We start from the raw sequence: 16,742 nt of genomic DNA, 5'->3' as shown, positions 1-16,742 counted from the left end.
TTCTGGGACAGTTTTTTCAGACCCTCCCATCGCACAAGCCCTGATGCGCGGGGTAGTCTCACAAGAAGGGAAAAGTTTGGCAACATGCTGAAAAAGTACCTTTCCGACCATACCAATGTCCTCCATTATTCCTCTGTGCCCTATAATTATTGGGTATCCAAGTTAGACATGTGGCATGAACTGGCTCTGTACGCCTTGGAGGTCCTGGCCTGCCCTGCCACTAGCATTTTGTCAGAGCGGGTTTGCACTGCCGCCGGAGGAATTATAACTGATAGGCGCATCCGCCTGTCAAATGAAAATGCTGATAGGCTGACTCTTTTAAAAATGAACAAGGGCTGTATTTGGCCAGACTTCTCAACACCACCAAATGATAGCAGCATAACATAAACTCAAATACAGTGTTTTTTTTAGAAATCTAGCTCTATTCCCATGCACCTCTGTCTTCACACCCAGACATGGGTATACGCTTCCTGATTTTGTCTATTTGCTCTTGTCCTCCTCCTTCTCCTCATCCTCATCCTCCACCACTATCATATCACCATATCTACGTCTCTTGCAAGGTGAATTGGAGTGCCTCCAATTTTTGTCAGCCGTTGCATTTATTGGATAGGCAATATCTGTATGAGAGACCCACTTCCTAATAATGGGAACATTTTTTCATGAGCCCCTCCTCTATGTCTCTTGCAAGGGGCATTTGAGTGCGTCCAAATTTTTGGCACCCGTTGCAGTCACTGCATATGCAAGAACAGTATGGGAGACCCTCTCCTTTTCTAAGGGAAACATGTCGTTACTGAGGCCCACCTCTATGTGTATTTAAATTGGTATTGGGGTGTTTCCAAAATTTTGGCAGCATTTGTACTCACTGCATACCCTATAACTGTATAGCAGAACCGCTCCTTTCTAATGGGAACATGTCGTTACTGAGGCCCACCTATATGTGACTTTAAATTGGTATTGGAGTTTTTCCTAAATTTTGGCAGCCGTTGTACTCACTGCATACCCTATAACTGAATAGCAGAATCGCTCCTTTCTAATGGGAACATGTCGTTACTGAGGCCCACCTCTATGTGTCTTTAAATTGGTATTGGGATTTTTCCCAAATTTTGGCAGCCGTTGTACTCATTGCATACCCTATAACTGTATAGCAGAACCGCTCCTTTCTAATGGGAACATGTTGCTACTGAGGCCCACCTCTATGTTTCTTTAAGTTGGTATTGGGGTTTTTCCTAAATTTTGGCAGCCATTGTACTCACTGTATACCCTATAACTGTATAGCAGAACCGCTACTTTCTAATGGGAACATGTCATTTCTGAGGCCCACCTCTATGTGTCTTTAAATTGGTATTGGGGTATTTTCCAAATTTAGGCAGCCCTTGCAGTCACTGCATGGGCATTATCACTATAGGAGACCCACTCCTTTATAATGGGAACATTTTTTTTTACTGAGGTTCTCCTCTATGTCTCTTCAAAGGGGTATTGGGGTGCGTCCAAATTTTTGGCATCCCTTGCAGTCACTGCATACGCAATAACAGTATAGGAGACCCACTCGTTAATAATGGGAACAACAAAGCATAGCCAGATGATGACTATCTAACATTAGTGAGTGTTACGGGTCCAGGTGGTGGAACCTCTGTGCCACGGTGCAAGGAGGGACCCAGAGGGGCGTAACTAAGTATCAATCCGAACCGACCCTGGTCGGACGGCGACTAACGACTCCGTGACCAGGGAAGATCCGGGCAGAGGGACCCGGTGCTACTCTGGGGACGACCTTGTAAGAGAGCAGGTGGTTCCCACGGGTCAGATGGCTGGGACTGACCGGTATGACGGATGGACACAGCAAGCAGGCAGAAGTCTCTGGTAAGCTGACAGGTGGTCACGGTACGTGACAGCAGAGCAAGTAGTAGTCTCTAGTTTTACCAGGCAGGTGGTCACAGCAAGTGACAGCAGGAGCCTCCAGGTAGGCTATCAGGTGGTCACGGCAAGTGACGGCAGAGCCTCCAGGTAGGCTAGCAGGAAACAGACGGGTAGCAGGCGAGCGCTCCCAGGTGAGCGGGTTAGCAGGCACGGCAGGTAGCAGGCAGGTTACTGGCAGGTGCTTCCTGGTAAGCAGGTGGACTTGCCCATAGACAGACTGGCAGATGACTGGAGACAGACAGTCGGGCTGGAGAGTAGACAAGCTGGCAAACAGGACTGCGCGCGCCCCCTAAGTACAGTGCCCGGGAAGCTGCGCGCGCCGGCCGCAGCAGGAAGAGGAGCGCAGGAGGACGCCGCGCGGGGAGCGGGGAGGTGAGAGGGACGGCGTCTCTGCCTAGCAGAGACGCCGATGCTGCAGTGAAGGCTGACTGCTGGCCCTTTAAGAATAGTAAGGGCCGTCTGATGGCCCTTTAAAAATAGGCTTTTTGACTTTCAGAGTCCCTCCTTCATAAATGAAACAGGATGTGTCTTATCATGTCTCACACATCACATGGCCAGATATGGTGGTAAAATGTTAAAATGAAATTTACTGGTGAATGTATTTTTCACGGTTGAAAGCTATGCAAAAGTGCAAAAATGCAACAAAAAACGCTACGTGTGAACATAGCCCAAGGTGTGGAGCAGCATTTTTGTTTTCGGTTATTTATTTTGCCTTATATACAAGTCATTACCCTGGAAAGAATGTTCCTTAACAATTTTCCCAGGAAAATCCATTTTGGTTTCGTTTTTGTATGTTTTATTGTGAGTCTGTAAAAGTGACAACATTGTTTACAGCAGTAACCTGGGAGTCAGAGATGCTTCCAGTGGTCTTCACCATGCTGTTCTCATGTCATTTGAGCACTGTTCCTATCAATTTGGGCAATTTTTAGGCCCTCTGCAGACCTCCAAGGGGGGGGGCAGCCGGGAAAATGCACGAGTTTTCCATAGACTTACATTGGGCTCATTGCCCGGATCGAGCACTTAAGCGTTCCAATTTGCTAGACTCGAACAACCGAGTACCCAAGCATTTTAGTGCTCACTCATCACTAGTAGTCACTAGTAACATACTCTTTAAACATAGTGCTTTTGAGACAACCCATGCCAATTTTCCCTTTTAAAGGCATGTTCCAATGTAAGTCAACGAGAGCAATCACTAAGTAGATAAGATCAGTCATCATTCTGGAAGAAAACCAAATTATTTACAAGGTTACATGGTAATAATTTGAAAAAGGGCATACAAGGCAAAACAGTAAGACACAGGGTTGGACATTTCAAAGGTGCAACCTGAGCAGCCGCCCAGGTGCCCAGGGTGTAATGACCACCATGTTATGGTAAATATTTTACACTTTGCTTTGATTATTATTTAGACAATTAAAGATATCTACACTGGTGTTCCTGACGCGCCCCCTGGGTCGTGGTGTACTTGGTAGCCGGGCCAGTCGGTGCTGGGGATGTCACGGTGGCAGTGACCCGGTCCGTGACCCAGGGCGGTCAATTAAAGAAAAGAAAAGGGGAATAAAGTTTTTGGAGATAATGTTCGTGACGCCACCTGTGGTATGTGGCTATATGGGGCCGCCGCTGCGGTGCAGATCCACTGTGGATGATGGTGACACAGCAGAGTTGGTCCAGCTCTCCACGGGCAGAGCTAAGCTCCAGGGCAGTATATGATGATTTTATGAGGTAGATGTTGTTGGTGCAGTGTAGTGCAGGGCAGGTGATGCAGCAATTAGTCAAGAACAGAGTGGGATGCAGTTTTCAGGCTTTTACTCACAGTTGTTGAGCTGCTCCAGGTTACAATGGCCAGATTATAACCACCCACCTCGTCCTGTGTCCTGTGTCCTCCGGGGTAGTGATCCAGCAAACTCTCAGGTATCTCAGGAGCACTTGGACGGGACCCGTTCTGTGTACCTCTCCAGGTCGTCTCACTGCGCTGGCTCTCACCCTCCTGCCCTGCGCCTCACACTCAGCCTTGTCGGGCGACATGCTCTCAGTCCCCTGGACCCTATGTGATCACCTTTTCAGCGATGTAATTGTGGATTTTGGCTGCAACACTTTGCACCTGAGAGTGGGGTACCACACTTCTGCGTGAGATGCAGTACGTCTGTGGCAACTGAATCCGCAGGGGTGCCACATGCCCAGTTCTTGATTTCGTATTCTTTTGCACATAAATGTTTCAGATCACAATACAAATTTAAATATTAGGGTCATCTTGCCGCTGGTGGGACGGCTTGTATACTTTTTTTGATCAAAAATAGTTCACTAAGTACCCTATATTTATTATGCAACTTTGCTTTACATTTATATATAATGATGGTAGGGTATGAGATATATTTTTGTCTTTTGTAGGTTTTGCTTCTTTTTGCTAGTGTGAACATGCTCCTATTTCTTGCATGTCTACCATCTTAGACCTCAGTTCACATTGCTTGGTTTTTTGTCTTGTTTGCATTCTGTGCAATTTAAGGGTGTGGCATCCCCTTTGTTGAGCTGATTAGTATATATGTAGCTTACCACGGGCCTAGGTGGTCTGGAGTTGGGACCCGGTCCTATTTGTCTACCCTTTTATATGCATTACTTCAACTTTGATATACAGTAAGGTTTTTAATATAGACAGTATAGGTACCGTCCCAATTTAGGGTCACCTTGCCGCTGGTGGGACGGCTTGTATACTTTTTTTGATCAAAAATAGTTCACTAAGTACCCTATATTTATTATGCAACTTTGCTTTACATTTATATATAATGATGGTAGGGTATGAGATATATTTTTGTCTTTTGTAGGCTTTGCTTCTTTTTGCTAGTGTGAACATGCTCCTATTTCTTGCATGTCTACCATCTTAGACCTCAGTTCACATTGCTTGGTTAAATTTAAATATTAGACCAAGATAACACAAGTTAACACAAACTGCAGTTTTTTAATGAAGGTCTTTATATGGGAAAAATACATCCAAACCTACAGGTCCCTGTGTGAAAAATTGATTTAATCACCCCAGTCCCCCTTAAAACAGAAATTAACTGTGGTTTATCACATGTTTGGGAAGCTGAGTTACATTTCCCTAGCCACACCCAGGCCTGATTACTGCCACACCTGTTCTCAATCAAGAAATCACTTAAATAGGACCTTACAGACAAAGTGAAATAGACCAAAAATCCTCAAAAGCTAGACATCATGCTGCGATCCAAAGAAATTCAGGAACAAATGAAAAACAAAGTAATTGATATCTATCAGTCTGGAAAATGTTATAAAGCCATTTCTAAAGCTTTAGGACTCAAGCGGACCACATTGAGAGCTACTATCCACAAATGGTGAAAACATGGAACAGTGGTGAACCTTCCCAGGAGTGGCCAGGCAACCAAAATTACCCCAAGAGTGCAGTGACGACTCATCCAAGAGATCACAAAGTTCCCCACAGCAACATCCAAAGAACTGCAGGCCTCATTTGCCTCAGTTAAGGTTAGTATTCATGAGTCCACCATAAGAAAGAGACTGGGCAAAAATGGCATCCATAGCAGAGTTCCAAGACAAAAACCACTGCTGAGAAAAAATAATATAAAGGCTCTTCTCAGTTTTGCCAGAAAACATCTTGATGAGCACCAAGACTTTTGGGTGAATACTTTGTGGACTGACAAGACAAAAGTTGAACTTTTTGGAAGGTGTATGTTCAATTATATCTGGCGTAGAAGTAACACCGCATTTCAGTAAAGAAATATCATACCAACAGTCAAATTTGATGGTGGTAGTGTGATAGTCTGGGGCAGTTTTGCTACTTCAGGACCTGATAGACTTGCTGTGGTAAATGGAACCATGAATTCTGCTTTCAAAAATTGTGAAGGAGAATGTCGGGCCATCTGTTTGTGACCTCAAGCTGAAGCTCACTTGGGTTATGCTGCAGGACAATGATCCAAAACACACCAGCCAGCTCACCTCTTAATGGCTTAAGAAAAACAAAATTAAGATGTTGCAGTGGCCTAGTCTAAGCCCTGACCTTAATCCGATTGAGATGCCGTGGCATTACCTTAAAAAGGCGGTTCATGCTCGGAAACCCTCCAGTGTGGCTAAATTACAACAATTTTGCAAAGATGAGTGGGCCAAAATTCCTCTAGAGCGTTGAAAAAGACTCATTGCCAGTTATCGCAAATGCTTGATTGCAGTTGTTGCTGCTATGGGTTGCCCAACCAGTTATTAGGTTTAGGGGGCAATCGCTTTTTCACACAGGGCCCTTTAGGTTTGGATTTATTTTTCCCTTAATAATAAAGACCTTCACTTAAAAACTGCATTATGTGTTTACTTGTGTTATCTTTGTCTAAAATTTAAATCAGTGCACAGTGGCTAAGGACACGCTCTCACCGGTATCTGCACACGCCAGTAACATGGGCACTGACAGTGGCACAGCTGGACAGTGCAACCACCCTGCACCTGCACACCGGCAACCTGATGAACTGGGGGGCAGCTGAAGAAGAAATGTGCGGTCACCCCCAGTGAGGAGTTGGGTGATTGTATAAGGACAACTCTAAATGAATGGAGCCTGAAAGTTAGTCCGGAGCTTGTGCAGGAATCTCCAAATACACTGCAATGTACCATGACCCCGGCCCTGGAAACCATAAACCCTGAAGAGATGGATGAAATGAAGGTGTCTGTAAAGCTGTTTATTTTGGGCAACGGCCTCTCATCTATCAGACACACTGTGGACATGCCCTGTTCCACCCTCGCGGTTACCCAGTTGGATTCTGTGATCATAGCGCCACATCCTTTGGAAGATGGAGTCTCTCTTACCTTGGAACATTTGCAGCCTTACTGGAGGGAAATGGAAAGTCTGGTACAAGACAATAAAGTAGTTGCTATAGGGACATCAGATTTAGATAAACCACTCTTGGAACAGCTTTACCTCTGGGCACAGATAAAGCCAAATAATAACCAAGTGAACCTGGCGTAGTGCTGCATCATGCCCCCAGACCTAACGGCCTTTGCAAAGCAGTTTGACATTCAGCTATTAACACACACCGATTCCAAAGAAATCTTATCTGAAGAAAGTTTTCAAGACACTCTTAGAGAAGGCATCCAAGGAGCCCAAGTGGATGGCTGGCAACCAGAATGGATCTAGCGCTATTCTGTCATTGTGAAAACACGTAGAATTATTAAATCAAAAGGCTACATAATACAAGCGCAAAGGAAAGCTCCCCATTAACAAGCTGTAGATCCATAACAAACCACTGACATGTTATTGCACACATTAAAGAAATACAGTACAGACCAAAAGTTTGGACACACCTTCTCATTTAAAGATTTTTCTGTATTTTCATGACTTTGAAAATTGTACATTCACACTGAAGGCATCAAAACTATGAATTAACACATGTGGAATTATATACTTAACAAAAAAGTGTGAAACAACTGAAAATATGTCTTATATTCTAGGTTCTTCAAAGTAGTCACCTTTTGCTTTGATGACTGCTTTGCACACTCTTGGCATTCTCTTGATGAGCTTCAAGAGGTAGTCACCGGAAAAGGTTTTCACTTCACAAGTATGCACTGTCAGGTTTAATAAGTGGGATTTCTTGCCTTATAAATGGGGTTGGGACCATCAGTTGTGTTGTGCAGAAGTCAGGTGGATACACAGCTGATAGTCCTACTGAACAGACTGTTAGAATTTGTATTATGGCAAGAAAAAAGCAGCTAATTAAAGAAAAACAAATGGCCATCATTACTTTAAGAAAAGAAGGTCAGTCAGTCCGAAAAATTGGGCAAACTTTGAAAGTGTCCCCAAGTGCAGTTGCAAAAACCATCAATTGCTACAAAGAAACTGGCTCACAATAGGACTGCCCCAGGAAAGGAAGACCAAGAGTCACCTCTGCTTCTGAGGATAAGTTTATCTGAGTCACCAGCCTCAGAAATCGCAGGTTAACAGCAGCTCAGATTAGAGACCAGGTCAATGCCACACAGAGTTCTAGCAGCGGACACATCTCTACAATAACTGTTAAGAGGAGACTTTGTGCAGCAGGCCTTCATGGTAAAATAGCTGCTAGGAAACCACTGCTAAGGACAGGCAACAAGCAGAAGAGACTTGTTTGGGCTAAAGAACACAAGGAATAGACATTGGACCAGTGGAAATTTGTGCTTTGGTCTGATGAGTACAAATTTGAGATCTTTGGTTCCAACCACCGTGTCTTTGTGCGATGCAGAAAAGGTGAACGGATGGACTCTACATGCCTGGTTCCCACCGTGAAGCATGGAGGAGAAGATGTGATGGTGTGGGGGTGCTTTGCTGGTGACACTGTTGGAGATTTATTCAAAATTGAAGTCATACTGAACCAGCATGGCTACCACAGCATCTTGCAGCGGCATGCTATTCCATCCAGTTTGCGTTTAGTTGGACCATCATTAATTTTTCAACAGGACAATGACCCCAATCACACCTCCAGGCTGTGTAAGGGCTATTTGACCAAGAGGGAGAGTGATGGGGTGCTACGCCAGATGACCTGGCCTCCATAGTCACCAGACCTGAACCCAATCGAGATGGTTTGAGATGAGCTGCACCGCAGAGTGAAGGCAAATGGGCCAGCAAGTGCTAAACATCTCTGAGATCTCCTTCAAGATTGTTTTAACACCATTTCCGGTGACTACCTCTTGAACCTCATCAAGAGAATGCCAAAAGTGTGCAAAGCAGTCATCAAAGCAAAGGTGGCTACTTTGAGGAACCTAGAATATAAGACATATTTTCAGTTGTTTCACGCTTTTTTGTTAAGTATATAATTCCACATGTGTTAATTCATAGTTTTGATGCCTTCAGTGTGAATGTACAATTTTCATAGTCATGAAAATACAGAAAAAATCTATAAATGAGAAGGTGTGTCCAAACTTTTGGTCTGTACTGTACGTACAAACAATAAATTAAAAATAATTAAAAAGACCAAAGGCCACGTGAAGTCTACCCAACAGCCCTATTAAGGTTATGGCATTCTCTGACTAACAATATGGCAACATAGGCATATGAATAAGGTCTTCAAAATGAATAAGTCATAAACAATCAAAAACCTATAAAAAAACAAATATATGATTGCATTATCGGAAATCAAGGGATGAGGAAACATATCTATATCTATATATAAGGTGCAAATAGAGTGCAAGTAAAGTGCAAAAATCCAATAATTCTAGAAAAACATCCTAAAAGTTGAATGAAGGAAAATGACTCAGTTCCACAAGGAGGTAAATGCAGAGTAAATGCAACCCGATGAGCCAAAGTGGGCCCAAGTAGATCCAAGATGCATGGTTTATACAAAACCTGTTTCCATGATTTTGAACTCTAACATTATCATGGGCACAGGTTTTGTATAAACCATGCATCTTGGATCTACTTGGGCCCACTACATAGTATTAATGCCTCCTTTGTGCCCTCTTGATTGTAAAATTGCCCCCTAGAAAATAATAATGCCCTGTTCAAGTGTCCTAGAAAACAGTGTCCACATTTTGCCCCTAGAAAGTAATAATGCCTCCTGTGCAACTTTGATGATAACTGTACTCTGAGTGCCCCTATAACAATAATGCTTCTAAAGTGCCCACAAAAAATTTAATAATGTCCCGAGTCTTCCAATGTACAGCTTCCCTATACACAGTATAATGCCCCCACATCTCCCCTATACACAGTATGGTGGGCCCACAGCTCCCCTATATACAGTATAATGGACCAACAGCTTCTCTATACACAGTTTAATTGGTTGACAGCTTCCCTATATACAGTATGATGTCCCCATAACTCTGCTATATACAGTACAATACCCCCCACAGCTCCCCTATACACAGTATGTTGTCTCCATAACTCCCATATACATAGTACTGCTACCCCATAATACAGTATAATGACCCCCAGATTGGCCCTCCCACTGTATAATGGACTCCACAGTAGAATCTACACTGTATAATGGCCCCCATACTGTATAATGGACTCCACACTGTATAATGGCTTTCACAGTAGTCCCCACACTTAATGATGACCCCCACAAAAGCTCTCAAACTGTATAAAGGCCCCCAAATTAGTTCACACACTGTATGCGGGCCCCCCCATATTAGTCCTCACAATGTATAATTGCCCCCACACTGTATAATAGCCCCTACATTAGCTCCCATGCTGCATATCGGCCGGTGCATTAGCCCCAAAACGGTATGATCCCCAGATTAGCTCCCACACTGTTTAATGGCCCACACATTAGCTACCAGACTGTATAATGGCCTCCACATTAGCCTCCAAACTCTATACTGTCCCCCACATTAGCTCCCAAAATGTATAATGACCCCCACACCACAAGTTTTAATTAAAATAAAAAACATTATATTCTCATCTAATCAAGGATCCCGATGAGGGCCTTGCAGACCAACATACTGATATCATAGCGCCTCAGCACATATAGGATGTCAGAGCCCCAGTGCGGCGAGATAAAGTCACCGCGCCAGGACTTGGACATCTTGTGCTTGCTGAGGCGCCAGTGCCTCAGCCACTGCATCACCCTGCCTTTCTGTAGACAGATATAAAGCGACCTGCGGCAGCTATGCTATTGGATGGTGATTTACCAAGGTATATGTAAACAAGTTACCAGTGATACCAAGCCTGGGTTCTGTGGATAGGAGTTGCCTGAGTTGGAAACATCAGACAGCATGAAAGGGGAAAATTGAAGGGGTCTTGAGAGAAGAGGGTGAATAAGGTTGGGGTTAGAATCGTTGCATTAAATCTAAAAACTACAGTTAAATGTGATTATAAAGCAAATATAAGTAAAAAAAATCACTCATGTATAATACAATTGTGTACTTGATGTTGAGTAAAATGTGTAATACAGTTATGTAATGCGGAGGTTTAGAGTAAGCAGACATTTTTGGAATGCCTGAAAAGATTAGATCGAAATTCTAACACCAACTACATTAGCAATTTCATTGTAAACAAAATAAACCTGCCTCAGTGTAGATAAAGACGGTATCATCATGTTATTAATATGATTTGGTTTTTATATCAGGACATAATAATAAAATCTTTAGATGGTTTTGAAATTGGATAACTACAACCTCAGATGAACAACAGCACATTTTAAAATATACCGCGTTGTTATTTATAAAAAGCAGCAGAAAAAAAGCTCACCACACTGCAGATGATTGCACGGCCTCAGCCTCAGTGTCCTGGTAGGTGCCGTCCAAAGAATATATATTGATAGGAAAAGACGGCACTGCATACCAGTCAATAAAATTCCGAAGTGCTTGTTTATTAATCCTTGATTAAATGATGGAATACAGCCACATCATGTGAAGACCACTGATGTTTCTGGCCCTTAATCATAGAAGGTCATGATTAAGGGCGCAGTAGCGGCAGAATTTTCAGTGGTCTTCACATGATGTGGCTGTATTCCATCATTTAATCATGGATTAATAAACAAGCACTTTGGGATTTTATTGATTGGTATTCAGTGCCGTCTTTTCCTATCAATATATACGCGTTGTTATTTATTTAACAAAAACTAAGCCAAAATGCAGAAGCAGTGTGTGAAAAATGTGAGAGCATGGGATGCAATATGCTAATGATCCTCGGCTCCTGCTCTGCTGCGAGCGTGAGCCGAGTGTCATGCTACTGGGCTGCGATCCACTCGCACGAGAGGATCGCAGCACAGGTGCGAAGGAGACAGAGAAATTAATTTCTCCAGCTCCTTCGTGGCCTGACTCGCCGTATATCGGACTGAACTGAGCTGATATGCGAGTGCAGTCCGATGTTTCACTTGCACCCATAGACTTGTATGGGAACGAGTGAATCGAGTCTCGCTGAAAATCACAGCATGCTGTGATTGTTCTCTCATGCGGAATCGGCAAGAGAAAATAATCACTAATCTGCACTGCCTCATAGTATAACAATGGGCCGAGTGTTAGGCGATGTTTTATCGCATAGCACTCGGCCCTGTTATACGGTAGTGTGACGCCGGCCTAAATCTATATCCCTGCACTAGGTTTAACTAGTGAATTACAGGGCTCCATTAGTACCTAATAGTCATAGAGTTAGTGCAAAGCCTGTTTGTTTTATTTATAGCTGCCAGGCAGTCACGTGCAGAGGCCAAGTACATAAATGCAGTATGGTACCTTCCAACAAGTCAAAGGATAGTCACAGGAATAACACAGAAGTACCCTCTAAGAGGGCAAATTTTAATAGCATGATATGTAGAAACTGATACTTGTAGCAAGGAAATAGTTAATCGCAGAATAGCAGTGAAGTATAGGCAACCTGGAAAGTTATATTATCTTCATTGCAGAGGCCAGGTGTGAACAGCACCATGAACCATTGCAAAACTGCAACAACAGCCCTTATTTAGGCTCATTATAATCAATAATAATACTGCTGTTAGCAGTAGTTAAGGAGAGATTGTGCCGGAGGCAAAGTGTATGACAGGGTAAGGTTCATTGCGCGTCCTTTTTGCTGCTGGAACTCATATCAATAGCTCTTCTCAGGCCTACTAATATTCTTTTTGCTCTTAATCCTGCAAATTGTTGTGAAAAGAGATGTATTATTTGCCATTTATACTGCTCAAGTTGTGAGTTAAAAGCATACGGCCAGACTTGGTTGATTGGAATAGCATTGCTATATAGTGCAAGCAGTGAAAAAAGTCCATCTGAGGTGTGTTAACTTTGATGCGATACAAATACTGCAGCAACACTACATTGCTACTGCAGTGTAACAAGTCTACCTGATGTGGGCAAATTTTACTGCAATAGTAATCCTGCAAAGTTTTTGAAGCAGCAAAATATAATACGCCATTTAAACTGAGCTAGTTGTGCGCTGAAAACATACATCCAAACTTGGCCGGTAACCAATAGCATCGCTATATTGCTACTGCAGTAAAACAAGTCCATCTGAGTTGGGCAAATTTTACTGCGATAATAATCCTGAAAAGTTTTTGAAGCAGTGAAATATAATTTGCTCTTTAAACTGCACCAGTTGTGAGGTGAAAACATACATACAGACTTGGCCAGTAACCAATAGTATCATTATATTGCTACTGCAGTGTAACAAGTCCATCTGAGGTGGGCAAATTTTACTGTGATAATAATCCTGCAAATTTTTTCAACAAGGAAATAGCATAAATAATTTAAAATGGGCAAGGCACGTAGTGAGGGACGTGGAAGTGGACGTGATGCTGATGGTGAGTGCAGATGCCGAAGCCATGTGGAAGGTGAAAATGTGTTTGTTGCGGGAGCACAACAAACTCACACATCATGTCGACCTAGCTTCCACTCGCACTTTTTAGGGGGGGAGCAGAACACCACTCTTGAACCAACATCAGTGTGAAAAGGTTGTTGGTTGGATAGCAGATAACGCCTCCAGTCAGTTTGCCATCCTCACCCTATCTTCCACACAGTCCAGTCTTATGTGGTCAAGTGATTCTGGAGCACATAATGCTCACCCTGATCTTCCTTCCTCCCTGCATGCCGAGTGCTTGGAGACAAGTGATCCCACACTTGGACACTCCGAAGAGCTGTTCACATGTGGTGCCCCTACAGGTCCAGTCACCACAGAGGTACTGAATCTCACCCAGAGGTGTGGTACCCCACTCTCAGGTAAGGAGGGAGTACTACCGGGGACCAACCCACCTATATCCAACACTACACCACTCCAGACCAGCAGGAGGAGCAAGATGCACTTATTCACTGCTGAGCCCTGTCCCTGGCTGGAAGGGGGGGAACCATGTAGTGGGTGTGGGTGGAGGAAGAAGATCAGTGGAGCACAGAGGGTAGGAGTATAAAAGAGAGGGTGGAAGGTTCTGAAAGTGGTGAGAGGTCAGAGTCGAGTTGGGAGCAGGAGCTCGGGAGGAGCTCTGCTCAGAGGAGTTGAGAGAAGAATCAGGCCTAGAGAGAGAGGCCCAGGAGAAGAGAGGAGAGAGGAGCAGTGAGAAGGGCTCCCGAGAGAGATAGCGTGGATCCCAGGGACACGGTGAGTGCAGAGGCCACCCATGCGCCCGAATCCACGCCGACATGGAAGGATCAGGCCGCAGAAGGAAACTGGCCCCAGACTAGCGGAGAACAACCAGGCTCAGCTAGCCAACTGGAGGCTGCAGCATTTTCAAGGTGTTGCAGCCAAAATCCACAATTACATCGCCGAAAAGGTGGCCACATAGGGTCCAGGGGACTGAGAGGACGACGCCCGACAAGGCCGAGGCCACTGGCTTGGGACATTGATTGTGAGGCGCAAGGCAGGAGGGCAAGAGCCAGCGCAGTGAGACGACCGAGAAAGGTACATACAACAGGGTCCCATTTAAGTGTTACTGAGGTACCTGAGAGATTGCTGGATCCCTACCCCAGTGGACACAGGATGACGTGGGCGGTCATTACCTGTTAGAACCCTCCTGTTAGGTTATTTCTATTTTGTGGTCTCGTGACCTGCTGCCTATTTATTCCAGCTCCGCCCTTCTGGCTTTGCTGGACTTCAGTGTTACTTTGACTCTTAATCTAGCCAGGTGCTTTGTACCTATCTCTATAGTTTGCTTGGTCCTTGGACCTCTAAGTATTTTTGTCTGTTTGTCTTTTTGCTCCGCTACAACTTCTGCTAGGAGGTGTCCAATTTTGTCCCAGTCCTTAGTACTTTTAGGGACCCCTCCCTTATATCTATAGGTCTGGGTTCAGACTAGCTGAGGACGAAGGCGGGTCGGTTCACAAGGAACAGGTTGCCCGCTGCATCGTAGGGAATCAGCTTAGTCCTATTGTAGGGACAGTTTTCCTATCTTTCCTTAGTTCTTGTAGCAGATCATAACAGTAAGTCCAGCCCAAAATCAAAAGAAAAAAAATCCTGTTCAGGTATTGGCTCAACGCCTACAGGGATTGTCTCTTGAGGTGGCCGAGCTCCAGCAACACGTGAGTAGCTGTCCTGGAGCGCATTTTATTGAACCGAAGGTAGGACTGCCTGAATTTTTTTATGGTAAACAACAAGATTTTTTTTCCTTTAAAAATGCTTGTTTATTATATTTTCATTTGAGACCCAGGTCCTCTGGGAATGAATCACAGTGCATTGGGTTTATCATGTCACTTTTGCGCAAGGAACCACAGGGATGGGCTTTTCTCTCCAACCTAATGATCCGTGTTTTAGATCAGTGGAAGATTTTTTTTCTGCTATGGGGTTGTTGTATGACGATCCTGATCGAGTCTCTTCTGCTGAGACACAACTGAGACGTTTAAAGCAGGGGTCAGGTGATGTTGAAAATTATTGTACACACTTCAGAAGGTGGTCTTCTGAAGTGAGATGGAATGTTTCGATGTTAAAATGTTTCTTTCTTGCTGGTCTAAGTGGAAGGGTTAAGGATCTGCTGATTGCTTTCCCTGCACCTGGAAACTTGCAAGAAGCCATGCAATTAGCTATATGTGTGGACAGGAGACTGCGTGCCAGGGTTAATGAGGAGAAAACTCCTGCTATGGCAGCTACTAGTCATCAGAGGGTCTGCTCGGACGACGGAGAACCAATGGAGATTGGGTCGATGTCACTCCACTCTCAGGAAAAAGACCGCAGGTTTTCCAAGGGATTGTGTTTTTACTGTGGTAAATCTGACCATTTTGTTAAGAACTGTGAGCTTCTGTTAAACAAAGAAAAAAAAAAGGTCAATTACGCCCGTATTGCTTGTTTAAACTCTAAGGGAGTATTTCTTTCACGGAGTACCTCAATTCAGGAGGAGTTGATTGAATTTCAGGTTTTTGTGGATTGTGGTTCTACACTGAATGTGATTGATAAGGGATTTTTGGAAAAACTTAAATTGGAACCTAAACCTTTGTCATCTCTTATTTCTGTGGTTGCTGTTGATAACACTCCTTTGAAATGTGTTAATCACAAGGTTTTTGAATTTCCCCTCACTATTAATGGTATTCACCAAGAGAATTTGGATTTAATGGTATTAAATAATTTACCTTCTCCAGGAGTGTTAGGTTTGCCTTGGTTAAAACTGCACAATCCTTTGCTGGACTGGTCTACTAATGAGATTAAATCTTGGAGTCCTAAGTGTTATGATAAATGTTGTAACAGTCACATTGCTGCTGTGGAAAGAGGGGAATTACCTGTACCTATTCAGGATTTTTGGAAGGTTTTTTCAGAGGAGGAGTCGCAAATTCTACCTCCTCATAGGGACTATGATTGCACCATTGAGTTTGTTCCTGGAGCTACTCTTCCCAAGAGTCGCTTATTAAATCTTTCTATCCCTGAAAGAAAAGCCTTGGAGGAATACATACAGACGAGCTTGGCTGCTGGTCACATTAGACCATCTAAGTCACCTGTGGCTGTTGGATTTTTTTTTGTAAAAAAAAAAGACGGCTGTTTACGTCCATGTCTGGACTTTCGCAAAATTAATAAAATTACCGTATGCAATTCCTAACCACTGCCGTTAATTCCTGACTTGTTTAACCAGTTAGTGGGGGCCAAGTGGTTCTCTAAAATTGATCTCCGGGGGGCATACAAGTTGTTACGAACGAAGGAGGGTGATGAATGGAAGACTGCTTTTAACACTCCGGGGGGTCATTTTGAGAATCTGGTTATGCCTTTTGGTCTTACCAATGCACCAGCATTTATTCAGAACCTTATTAATGACATCCTGAGACCTTTGATTGGTAAGAATGTGGTGGTGTATTTGGATGATATTTTGATTTATTCGCCAGATCTGGAGTCTCATTGGCAAAGCATACGTGAGGTATTGCAGTTATTAAGTGACAATTCACTTTTTGCTAAGCTGGAGAAATGCGAGTTCGCTGTGCAGAGAATTAGTTTTTTGGGCTACATTATCTCCAGCGAGGGCTTTGCG

The 16,742-nt window shown here is 43.8% G+C and overlaps 1 pseudogene; it reads left to right on the top strand.

The window, feature by feature from the left end:
* Window positions 1-6,320: 6,320 nt before the first annotated feature.
* LOC141258201 (glutamate--cysteine ligase regulatory subunit pseudogene) lies at window positions 6,321-7,135 on the top strand (annotated as a pseudogene).
* Window positions 7,136-16,742: the final 9,607 nt, after the last annotated feature.

This window comes from Phyllobates terribilis, unplaced genomic scaffold (genome assembly GCF_046119375.1).
Source record: "Phyllobates terribilis strain yellow unplaced genomic scaffold, ASM4611937v1 Scaffold_3__8_contigs__length_932513732, whole genome shotgun sequence".
Lineage (NCBI taxonomy): Eukaryota > Metazoa > Chordata > Amphibia > Anura > Dendrobatidae > Phyllobates > Phyllobates terribilis.
The sequence above is the reverse complement of the archived record's forward strand: the minus strand, read 5'-3'. Positions and strand labels throughout refer to the sequence as shown.